Below are 11,245 nucleotides of genomic sequence, written 5' to 3'. Positions count from 1 at the left end.
GTCTCTCTGTTTGCTTTTTGTTTACAGAAAAGTGACACAAAGTACACTACAGACCCCCACACACACAAATCTTCACAACAAACAGTTATTATAGTTATCATTATAGATAACATCACATTGCCTACTGTAGTAACTGTATGAGTGATTACGGGGTGGACTGTGACTGCACTGCAAGGTCAAGTAAGAACAGTAGTAGTGACACACAGTAGAGTACAATTACATCCCTCTCTGGCCCCGGGCTCCTGGTGACCCAAACACACTCTGACTCTGTCCCTGCCACAGCTGTGGGTTGCGTGCCCAGACTCCCTGCCTCCCTCTACCCAGGTCTGCGTGCTTCACACTGGGCTGGGAGTGGGGAGAGGGTGTAGGGGCGCTAGTCTAGCCTCTGGCTGTCAGGGAGAGGGAGAAGGCTGGCTGGCCAACTGACACTGGCAAGGGGGCTACGGGAGGACAGGGGGACGGGAGGGTGGAGTGGGAAGGGAAAGGCGGGGGTGTATGGTTGTGTGAGTGGCAGGGTAGGGGATGGTAACAGCTATAGGTCAAATAAGAACACTAAAATTGCATTTTGACTCCCCTCCCCCCATCTCTGACACACACACACCAGAGAGCCCCGTCCTTCAAAGAGCTATAAGTGAAGCCACATGTAGTAGCTGAACGGAAAGAGGAGACAGACAACATAGCGACTGGAGGGTTAGGATCAGCCTCCCCCCCCCCCCCCCAGTTCTATGTGTTGTGATAATTGCGTTGTTTGCTCTAGAACTTTTTCATTCATATTCCTTGCGACCGTGATATATAGGCCTAGAGGCCGAGACAATAAGAAACAACAGTGGCAGAATAAATTCAACCAAACCTTTGTTTTATCACAAAACCGGATACTAACCTCTGTCCAGTGAAGTCCACAAAGCATATTGCCTGTAACAGACAGTTACATGACCTACAGCATGGTCAAGCAAGTTCATGTTTCCCACATTTTCGGCTCTCCTAAACTATTGATATAGAACCCTACAGAGTTACCGCAAGTCGCAAAGAAAACAGGTGCTGCCTTCATCATTCCAGCACCATTTCAACTTCAACATTTCAACATCATCAAGCTTAGTCTAATACAGTAGACACCAAAAACAATTTAGTCCAATCAACGTAAGCTAAATATGATGTGGCTGTCCATGGTTCTGATGTCTGTGTGCGTGTGTGTGTGTGCACATTCGTGCAAGTAGAAAAACATGTTGACTCACCCTACTTGTAGAGAAACGCCAATGCCATCCTCCTCTCTTTCATGTTGACGAAACGGTCTATCACTCTGTCATACTGTACACACTTTTATTTTTTGATTTCCTGGCTACCTGGCTAAAATGCTTGCTCGCTAGCCTAACTTCCATTCATAGGCAATGTTAGCTAGTTAACATTAGCCTTCTATGTCTAGTTACATATTGAACTTCCATCCTCTCAGGCCAGGAGCACAATAATGTATGAATTAATGGTTGGATCAGATTTGCTGTTATAATCATTGGCCAGTATGGAGAATTAAGTAAAACCACAAGTCCAAATCCCTATCTCCATCAATGGATAATTTAGGAAAGGGCCCATTTTAGCTAGCTAGCAACACAACAACACACCGAGATGCAACAATTCAAGTTTTTCTGTCAATGACGTATGCTCTCAATGGCATTTGATAGGACGCTAAAATCCAAGCTGGCTACCCTTGACACTTTTTTTTTGGTGCGCCAGGACCATTCACAGATGAGCTCACTCAGTTTAGCTCAACGCTGATTGGCAAATGTTTTAGACTTTTTTTTATCAAGGGGAGGCCAAATGCTCGCTGGTTTCCCTTGCCCTCAATGCTACGGGCGGCAACACTGCTATACTTGTTTGGACCAGACAGCATCAGATAGATGGCCTACATGTAGAGAGACAGAGGGGCGCTGTTTAGTTCGCTCAGATGCTTTCTCCTGTGAGACACATTTAGCCTCTTGCGAATTGAAGGAAAATTACGAAACACGAAAGACAAATTATTTCATGTTTATTTTTTTTTAAATTGTCAATTTTATGGGGAAGCCTGGCTTTCCTTGGCATCCACCATTAATACATGCCACAGGTAGGATACATCCAGAGGTCTGATCTGATCACCAACAGATACACCAGTCAGTCATACATCCCACTGGGCAATTCTAGCTACACCTTGGGGGTGTTAGCTGTGCCTGTCATCATCGTCTTTGTTACCGCTGTACATTCATCCAGGACAAGTTTTCATTTTCAATGGTGACAACAACACATTGACATATTAGTTAAATATGGCATAATTAACAATAGGATGAGAACAGTTTTTGGGTGATAGTCAAGTCACATGGTGAAAATAGACAGTTCATGTGTTTCGATTTGGGCGTGGACGTCTTTCTCTGCTTTTCTTAAGGGCATCCTGCACCTCGTTTCTATGGAAACACACTAGAAAAAGGGCTGAGAGAGAGAGCGAGAGAGAGAGAGACGGGAAAAGATTGAGGGGGTGCCTCTTAGGACAGGGTAAACACTAACCAGCACCCACCCACACCCAGATACACACCCACACACGTGCACACACCCCCACCCCCAGATACACACACACACACACACACACACACACACACACACACACACACACACACACACACACACACAATGATGGAAGAGAGCAGCATCACCGGATCATAGGACCCTGGTCTGCCTGTCTCTACACCCCAGAGCCCAGGACACCAGCAGACCTAGAGCCTTTAGAAATAGCTGCAGAGTTGGCTCCGCACAGGGGGCTGATCCTCGCCAATAAGCCATAAGACCTGAGAGACAAGAATAACTCTCACTAACTCATCACAGTACACCAGTAATTTAAGTAAGTAAGGTTATGGTAGAGAGCCCAGGGTTCAGACCAGGGTTTAGACGATGCAGTCGATGCAGAGATTGCAGAGGGCTCTGTGACTGTGGTGGCAGGGTGTATTGGCCTGCACAGCACACACACACACACACACACACACACACACACACACACACACACACACACACACACACTTATGAATACACTCACAAGACACACACACACACCTACTCTCTCTCTCCATTATGTGGATGAAAATTGAATTGCTGATGCTGGATTTGAAATAACTTGATTATAAACAGCCTAACTGTAGTGCTGGGATAAAAAAAATCACTTAATAAAGCTGAGTGCATTGACATGAGAACAAACAGTATACACACACACAAATACGTAGCTCCCATTATACACCGAGTATACAAAACATTAAGAACACCTGGTCTTTCCATGACATAGACTGACCAGGTGAAAGCTATGATCCCTTATTGATGTCACTTGTTAAATCCACTTCTATCGGTGTAGATGAAGGGGAAGAAACCGATTGAAGAAGGATTTTTAAGCCTTGAGACATGGATTGTGTATGTGCCATTCAGAGGGTTAATGGACAAGACAAGAGTCCATGCCCCTACGAATTGAGGCTGTTCTGAGGGCAAAAAGGTGTTCTTAATGTTTGGTTTGCTCAGTGCAAGGATGCACAATGTCCTGCTGTTTTTTACTATCAATGTATGTCATTGATTAGCCCAGAGAGTGAGCACACCTGCTTTCCCTGGTTGAAAATCAAATGAATCACTGACTATGACGTACATGAATGAATGGAACCCACAAAGGCAACAAATAAAAGATCAGGCAGGAACCACTTGGAAAGAACTTAAGAAAATTGCCCAGAACGGGGTCCACTGGAGATGCACTGTCGAGGCCCACTAGAAGCTAAAAAGGTACAAGTAAGTCAACACCTACAGGAAATACAAGAAAGACGGGACTTTAAGGGGAAGTTCTGCCCACATACACACACACACTACACACCACCCAGGGAAAGCTGAATGGTTGGGTTAACAATCAGCCAAGGTTCTAAAGTAAAACAATCTAAATACTTAAATGGACCTAAGTCAAAATACCCTTTCGTCCACACAGCTACAGCGTGTCGTGTTTCTCCATAACTATGTTGCCTTAAGATATGGGGGGGTGTTAAGATTGAGGGTAATTTTGAGTTACCAGGGGTCAGGAAGGTCACCATTCATTCATTACATGTTACATTACATTTAAGTCATTTAGCAGACGCTCTTATCCAGAGCGACTTACAAATTGGTGCATTCACCTTATGACATCCAGTGGAACAGCCACTTTACAATAGTGCATCTAAATATTTTAAGGGGGGGGGGGGTGAGAAGGATTACTTTATCCTATCCTAGGTATTCCTTAAAGAGGTGGGGTTTCAGGTGTCTCCGGAAGGTTGTGATTGACTCCGCTGTCCCGGCGTCGTGAGGGAGTTTGTTCCACCATTGGGGAGCCAGAGCAGCGAACAGTTTTGACTGGGCTGAGCGGGAACTGTACTTCCTCAGTGGTAGGGAGGCGAGCAGGCCAGAGGTGGATGAACGCAGTGCCCTTATTTGGGTGTAGGGCCTGATCAGAGCCTGGAGGTACTGAGGTGCCGTTCCCCTCACAGCTCCGTAGGCAAGCACCATGGTCTTGTAGCGGATGCGAGCTTCAACTGGAAGCCAGTGGAGAGAGCGGAGGAGCGGGGTGACGTGAGAGAACTTGGGAAGGTTGAACACTAGACGGGCTGCGGCGTTCTGGATGAGTTGTAGGGGTTTAATGGCACAGGCAGGGAGCCCAGCCAACAGCGAGTTGCAGTAATCCAGACGGGAGATGACAAGTGCCTGGATTAGGACCTGCGCCGCTTCCTGTGTGAGGCAGGGTCGTACTCTGCGGATGTTGTAGAGCATGAACCTACAGGAACGGGCCACCGCCTTGATGTTAGTTGAGAACGACAGGGTGTTGTCCAGGATCACGCCAAGGTTCTTAGCGCTCTGGGAGGAGGACACAATGGAGTTGTCAACCGTGATGGCGAGATCATGGAACGGGCAGTCCTTCCCCGGGAGGAAGAGCAGCTCCGTCTTGCCGAAGTTCAGCTTGAGGTGGTGATCCGTCATCCACACTGATATGTCTGCCAGACATGCAGAGATGCGATTCATGTTCTCTGCTGTGTAGGCCTTCTGTATGCCTTTCCGTTGTTTATGTATACAGAGTCTCTGTACAGATTAACAATTGAAAAGGCACACAGAAGGTCGACGCAGCACAGAAAACACTGCGCGTTTGGATTTTACGACCTGGCTCATAGTTCGTAACAACAAATGGAGACCACGCATAACTTACACGTTAAAAAAAAAGGAATACATTTAATACAAACATGTAAAATAAGCTGTTGATGTCTGCAGGACCAGTAGTGTATGGTGTGTTGTATGGTGAAAACAAACCAAAAAACTAAAGGTGGTGGAAGCCAGCCAGCCTGCCAGTTAGGTGGGAGAGAGAGAGAGAGTGTGTTGGCTCGTGTGGCCACCCTTTATAGCCTGCAGGCCAAGCCTGCCCAGGTGCGTCAAATCAGCTGACCATCGTCTCAGGAATGCCCACTGGCCTCCTGCAACAAGCAGACGACCAAACAGAAGATCCCACCAGACAGAGCGGGAGGGACGTCACAGTAGGGAAATCATTATAGACTCTCGACAGCAGGGCTGCCCAAGCCTCTTCTTGGAAATCTACTGGTCCTGTAGGTTTTCAGTCCAACCCAAATTTAGCGTATCTGATTCAGCTTGTTAAAGTCTTGTTGAGCAGCTAATTAGTAGAATCAGGTGCGTTAAAATAGGGTTGGACTGAAAGCCCACAGGACTGTAGATCTCCAGGAAGAGGGTTGGGCAGCCCTTCTCTGCAGTATATAATATAACTGTTGACTTTGTCATGAGAGATGATGTAGGCTAAGCATAACTACGCTAAAAAGCGTAATTATATACAGTCCTATTTCCGATCATTTTTTAAAATATAAGTTCAACTAAGGGAAAACCTTGACCTCCACAGTTATTTCAAATGTGAAACAGTATCCTGTATCAAATAGGTCCACTGAGACTGTTCACTAACTGCAGGTCAGCTTTGTTTGTGACCTCGCAATCATGAAGGGGTTATCTGATACGCTGAATCTCACAGGGTAAATAGGCTACTTATCCAAAAACACAGGGCCTCCCTTGTCCTTAGTTGCCAAAACACAACTTTCCCCTGAAGGAGAGAAGGACAGTTGCTGACGACAGCTGCTGATGGCTATCATCGTTGATGTTGATCTCTCCTCCTCCCACTCTCTTTCTCTGAGTGCCTCTTACACTGTCCCTCTCTCTCCCTTAACCGAGGGATTTTGTTTTTTTAAATAACCATTTTTGGTGCAATTTTCACAAGTATGTGATCTATTTTCACAACTCTAAGCACAAAAATCGAAACAGATCATGAAAATGACTCATGTTTCAAAACTCGAATGACATTTTCAATTGACTGAGTACAACAACTTCACAAAGTCAGTTGTTCAATATATCAAATTAGATACAGAGATGTAGTATGTATCTGCTTTTCAAAATGCAATATTCATTTTACTTTGATAGGATTTTCTTGTCAATGGTTAACAAAACAATTACCTATCACTTAATCAAACTTCTCATAACTGATAACTAATATGAACAAAAGTATCTAGTGTCTAGTTGACGTATATAGTTTGATAACTGCTGAACACTGTACATTTCTATATTTTTACCTCACAAATGTATCAATTTCATATCAATTTATGTTGGAAGGTAAAAACAAATCATATATGGATGTGGCTGTAAACACTCATAATCATTCTCCATCAACCGGTGTGCTTCAGTAGGACAGAGTCTAAGTAGTCACGTGGTACCATTTGAAATTATATTGTACAATGCACTGATGAAATACCTGGGTTGTATATAACAATATATTCCACTCATTATCTGAATTTCATTGATACACTGTACGCTGAAGAATTTCGAGCAGAGAGTCTCAGGGGAGTAGCTGAGTGGTAGCTTAGGGGCTAAGTGGTAGCTAAGGGGTAGCTTGGTCCTTGCATAGGGGTGCTTGTAATATGCGGTGTACATCTGTGCATATAATAACACATTCTTTCTTGGGGATGTTAGGACTATTCTAGAGGGGGCTTCAGCACTGTGTTGCCCCTCCCTGGAGCCTCCCATGTCTATATCTATGTACTGTATCAGGATAATGAAACTGTAAGACTGACATTTTTCTCAATATGCTCACAACCTGCCATTGGATATAAATTAATGAAAAAATGGTGCATGTCAAGTTATAGTCAAATACTGTATAGAAAATTATATGTACCATCTACTACTATTTATATACAGCACGTTGAAAATAACAGTTTTGACATTTGTATATTGTATGTTTTGCTATTGGATTAAATGGTAGTTAATGATAGACTCACCATTTAGTCATTTTATCTAATATATTGATAACTAATCAAAATATTCCCCTGAAAACTTTGATTTGGTTTGAATGACTCAGTTTAGTCAGATCAGTTTAGTTCTGTATTTAAGAGTTTTGAAAATATCTTACATCTGAAACATTTGTCAAAGTGATTGAAAAAAACGGTACCACGACAGTTGTTATCGTTCCCGTCTCCTTCTAGTAGGTCTACAAATGTATGCTTCATGGAAAGGATTCGTCTAGTTGTTGTGGTAGAAATAGCCGTGTTCCAATATAGTTATCATCATCACATTTAATAATATCATCTAATTTATATTAGTCAGCCCATTTCCTTAACATTAAAATGAATTGACATTTAATGTTTGGCTACCTGCTATTCCAAAAAAAAAAAAAAAAACATATCTCACTAGGTTGAAGATAGCAATGTATTTTCAACCTCCCCATATCAACGGAAGCAGATGGTCGTTTCCGTTCATCTGGAGATGCGTGTCGGGTGGTCTATTCATGAGACTTGGCTCCGGCAGGGATGAACAGCGAGGCAGATGAGCGAGAGCATTTTGATTGATTGATTTACGGGCCCGCCCCTCCCACGAGACCGGCATTGTTCGATTGTCTCGCGCACCGTTAATTTGTATCAGCACAATAGTCATCAGATTATATCGTGAAATTATGCAACGAGACAGGTGGCAGTTACTATTCTTTACCTATTATCCTTCAATGTCATGATCATTTAGGCGTTGTCTAGTTTTCATGAGAGCATCATCTGGACGTGTCATTCTGAGAGTTGACAGTGATAATGGAAAACAAATACAATATCCAAATTAGGTTTGTAAATACAATTGACAGTAGGCAGGCCTAATAAACATTGGGGGCAGAAAGATGGATTGCTCAATTTAAAAAAAAAATAGTTAAAAGAAAATAACAATCCATCTGTTTCTGTTTTTATGATGGTTAACATTTTAAGAAAAAAAAGATGGAGGAAAGCTTTGCTATTGTTTACCTTATTACTCACATCTGTCAACTTCTCGATAAATTGTCAGAAAATTGGGCCCAGTGAAGCATTTTAGAGCTGAACCCTTATCCTAGCCTACATATATCAGTGGTAGAATATGCTTTAAAAAATTACCTAAAGCCTCTGATAAAATTCAGGAATAAATCCTTATTTTAGTCCGACTCTTTTGCTTGTGTCGTGATGACCTTGTAAAAACTAATGCTATTTCAATTCTAACATTATAGTGACACCTACTGGTGAGCCTCTGTAGCCTATGGCCCTGAGCTAAACTTCAAACATCAAATAACATTCCAAACATTAGACATTGTCATGCAGTGAAACGTCCATGTACGTTTCGTCATTTTGTTAAAATGGAGCGTGGCTTGTTTTCCCATTAATTGTGTCAAAATTGGACATGGAGGAACGGAAAATAAATAACATGTATCAAATTGATAATTTATTATATTACTTGTGCAGCACATTTTTACTCCTGAACTTATTTAGACTTGCCATAACAAAGGGGTTAGTTACTTATTGACTTAAGACGTTTCAGCTTTACATTTTTTATTAATTTGTGAAAATGAAAATCATAATTCCACTTTCACATTATGGACTATTGGATGTAGGCCAGCTACACAAAATCTCAATTTAATACATTTAAATGCAAGCTCTAACACAACAAAATTTGGAAAAGTCACTCAGTTAAAATAAGCCTTTTTATTGGTATGGGTATACTTCACCAACATCCTTTCCTGCTCATTGAAAGGCAGACTTAAGCTGTACCGTTCAGTTGTGAACACGCCTATTGCTGTGACAATTGGCCTACTGTGTAGGATCTTAATTTGATCACCCTGTTGTTGCAGGAAATTTCAGGAAATGCAAATGTAGCGTATTCAAGTTTTAAAAATGCTGCTGAAGTTTGTAATTTCCACTTCGAAAAGTCAAACTTGATTTGCCCTAACTAAATATTTATCAAACCTTACAAAAATGTGAAATAATTATAATCCACACGATAATTCATATTTCTTGTTGCTGCATAATTATTTTCCTGCTGTGAGAAAATGATCAAAGGAAGATCCTACATCTGTACATACCCCCTGTCGGGGGGTTGATGATCAATGATACGGAACCTGTCTAATATTACCGATTCACTCCCCACAAACACATTTTCTCTCTCACACACACACACACACTGACAGGACCATTCATACAGTTCAGTCACTCAGCCCTATCAAGTGGACATGATGCTCTCAAAGTCTTGCACTACCGCCTCCTACTACACCCTGATGAGAAGCAATAATCCTGGCCCCCGTCGCTGTAAATCTGGATATCTCGCTAACCCTGCTGTACCCTACTGTGCTGAGACAACATGACTCTAGAACAGTTTTACACTATTTTAAATGGAATGTACAACAGTGATTATCTCTCTCACACAATTCAAATACAATTCTAAGGGGCTGTATTAACATGGGAAACATATGTTAACATTACCAAAGCAAGTGGATTAACTCAACCTCTCTCGCTCTCCCTCGACAATCAGTTTAATTCAATGTTTAAATTCACTTCGTGTTGTTTTTACTGAAAAATGACATATGGCATTTGTATGGAGGGATGTGGGTGTGTGGGGAGAGAGTGGATAGATTGGTGTGCATGGGTTTGGTTGAAGAAACTTCTTCACCCTTACTTCCCCTCCTCTTCTTGATATGTAAAGAAAGTGAATGTAATTGCTGTCTTTAAACATCTATTCACTACTCGCCAAATGCCTGTTTTTAGGCCTGTTTTAAAAGGTAAAGCACTTTGGATGAAGTCAATATTATTATGCTTATATATGTTGGTACTATATGTAAAATAAGGTATCCAATATTCTTAAATCTGACATGGGTTGAAGTTAGTGTCATTAATTCTGAATTGTAGTGTATTTACAGAATAACCTGTTGTAAAAGGTAACATCCACTAGATGGCAGTAATGTGCTACCACCTTCAGGGGTCTGATGTGAACATTTTTCTATTCACCCTTCAGGTACTGAGCACATGTCCAAATTAATGAATTTCTCTGAATTTTCAATGCACATGTTGCTTTGATGGTATGTGACACATGACATGCACATGACATGACACATGACATCCAGACACGTGACACATGACATGCAAGGTTCAAGTGTCGTAAAGTGGGTAACATGGAGCCCCCAAATCCTGTCGGTCAATTCAATTCAATTCAAGGGGCTTTATAGGCATGGGAAACATGTGTTAACATTGCCAAAGCAAGTGAGGTAGATAAATGTACTGTCACTCCATTAAATATCTCAAACCACCCTTTGCCTTGATGACAGCTCTTGGCGTTCTCTCAACCAGCTTCACCTAGAATGCTTTTCCATCAGTCTTGGAGTTCCCACGTAGATGGGGGATTTATCAATAAATAGGTGGGAAACAGAAGTTTACACGATAAATAAAATTCCCTGGAAAGGAGGGTCTAAACTGGTAACCAAATTTACAATCTGATGCCGCGTTCAAAACAACTGGGAACTCGGAAATCTCTCACTTCCGACTTCAGTGCGTTCAAGACAACTGGGAACTCAGTTTTTTTTTTGCTCTGACAGGGAAAAAATCATTTTGACTGGTCATCCAACTCGGGAACACAGCCCCTTTCTAGAGCTCAGACTTCCCGACCTGAAAATCACTGACATCCTGATTTGACCTAGTATTTTTCAGAGATAGATATCGCTTTCCTACCCCCTCCTCCAGGTTTGTGTTCGAGATTGTGCGCAGATTATTACAGAAATGGTGAAGATTTCCACATAGCGTGCATATGTCGTCACAGGTATCTTGAACACGCACACTTTATATGATTCCACCTGCGGCTTTGAATATTGACCTGTTTAAAGTTCTTACATCGGCTACGGAGAGCATGATCACACAGTCATCCAGAA

The sequence above is a fragment of the Oncorhynchus gorbuscha genome, linkage group LG03 (genome assembly GCF_021184085.1).
Source record: "Oncorhynchus gorbuscha isolate QuinsamMale2020 ecotype Even-year linkage group LG03, OgorEven_v1.0, whole genome shotgun sequence".
Taxonomy (NCBI): domain Eukaryota; kingdom Metazoa; phylum Chordata; class Actinopteri; order Salmoniformes; family Salmonidae; genus Oncorhynchus; species Oncorhynchus gorbuscha.
Note: the sequence above shows the minus strand (reverse complement) of the source record.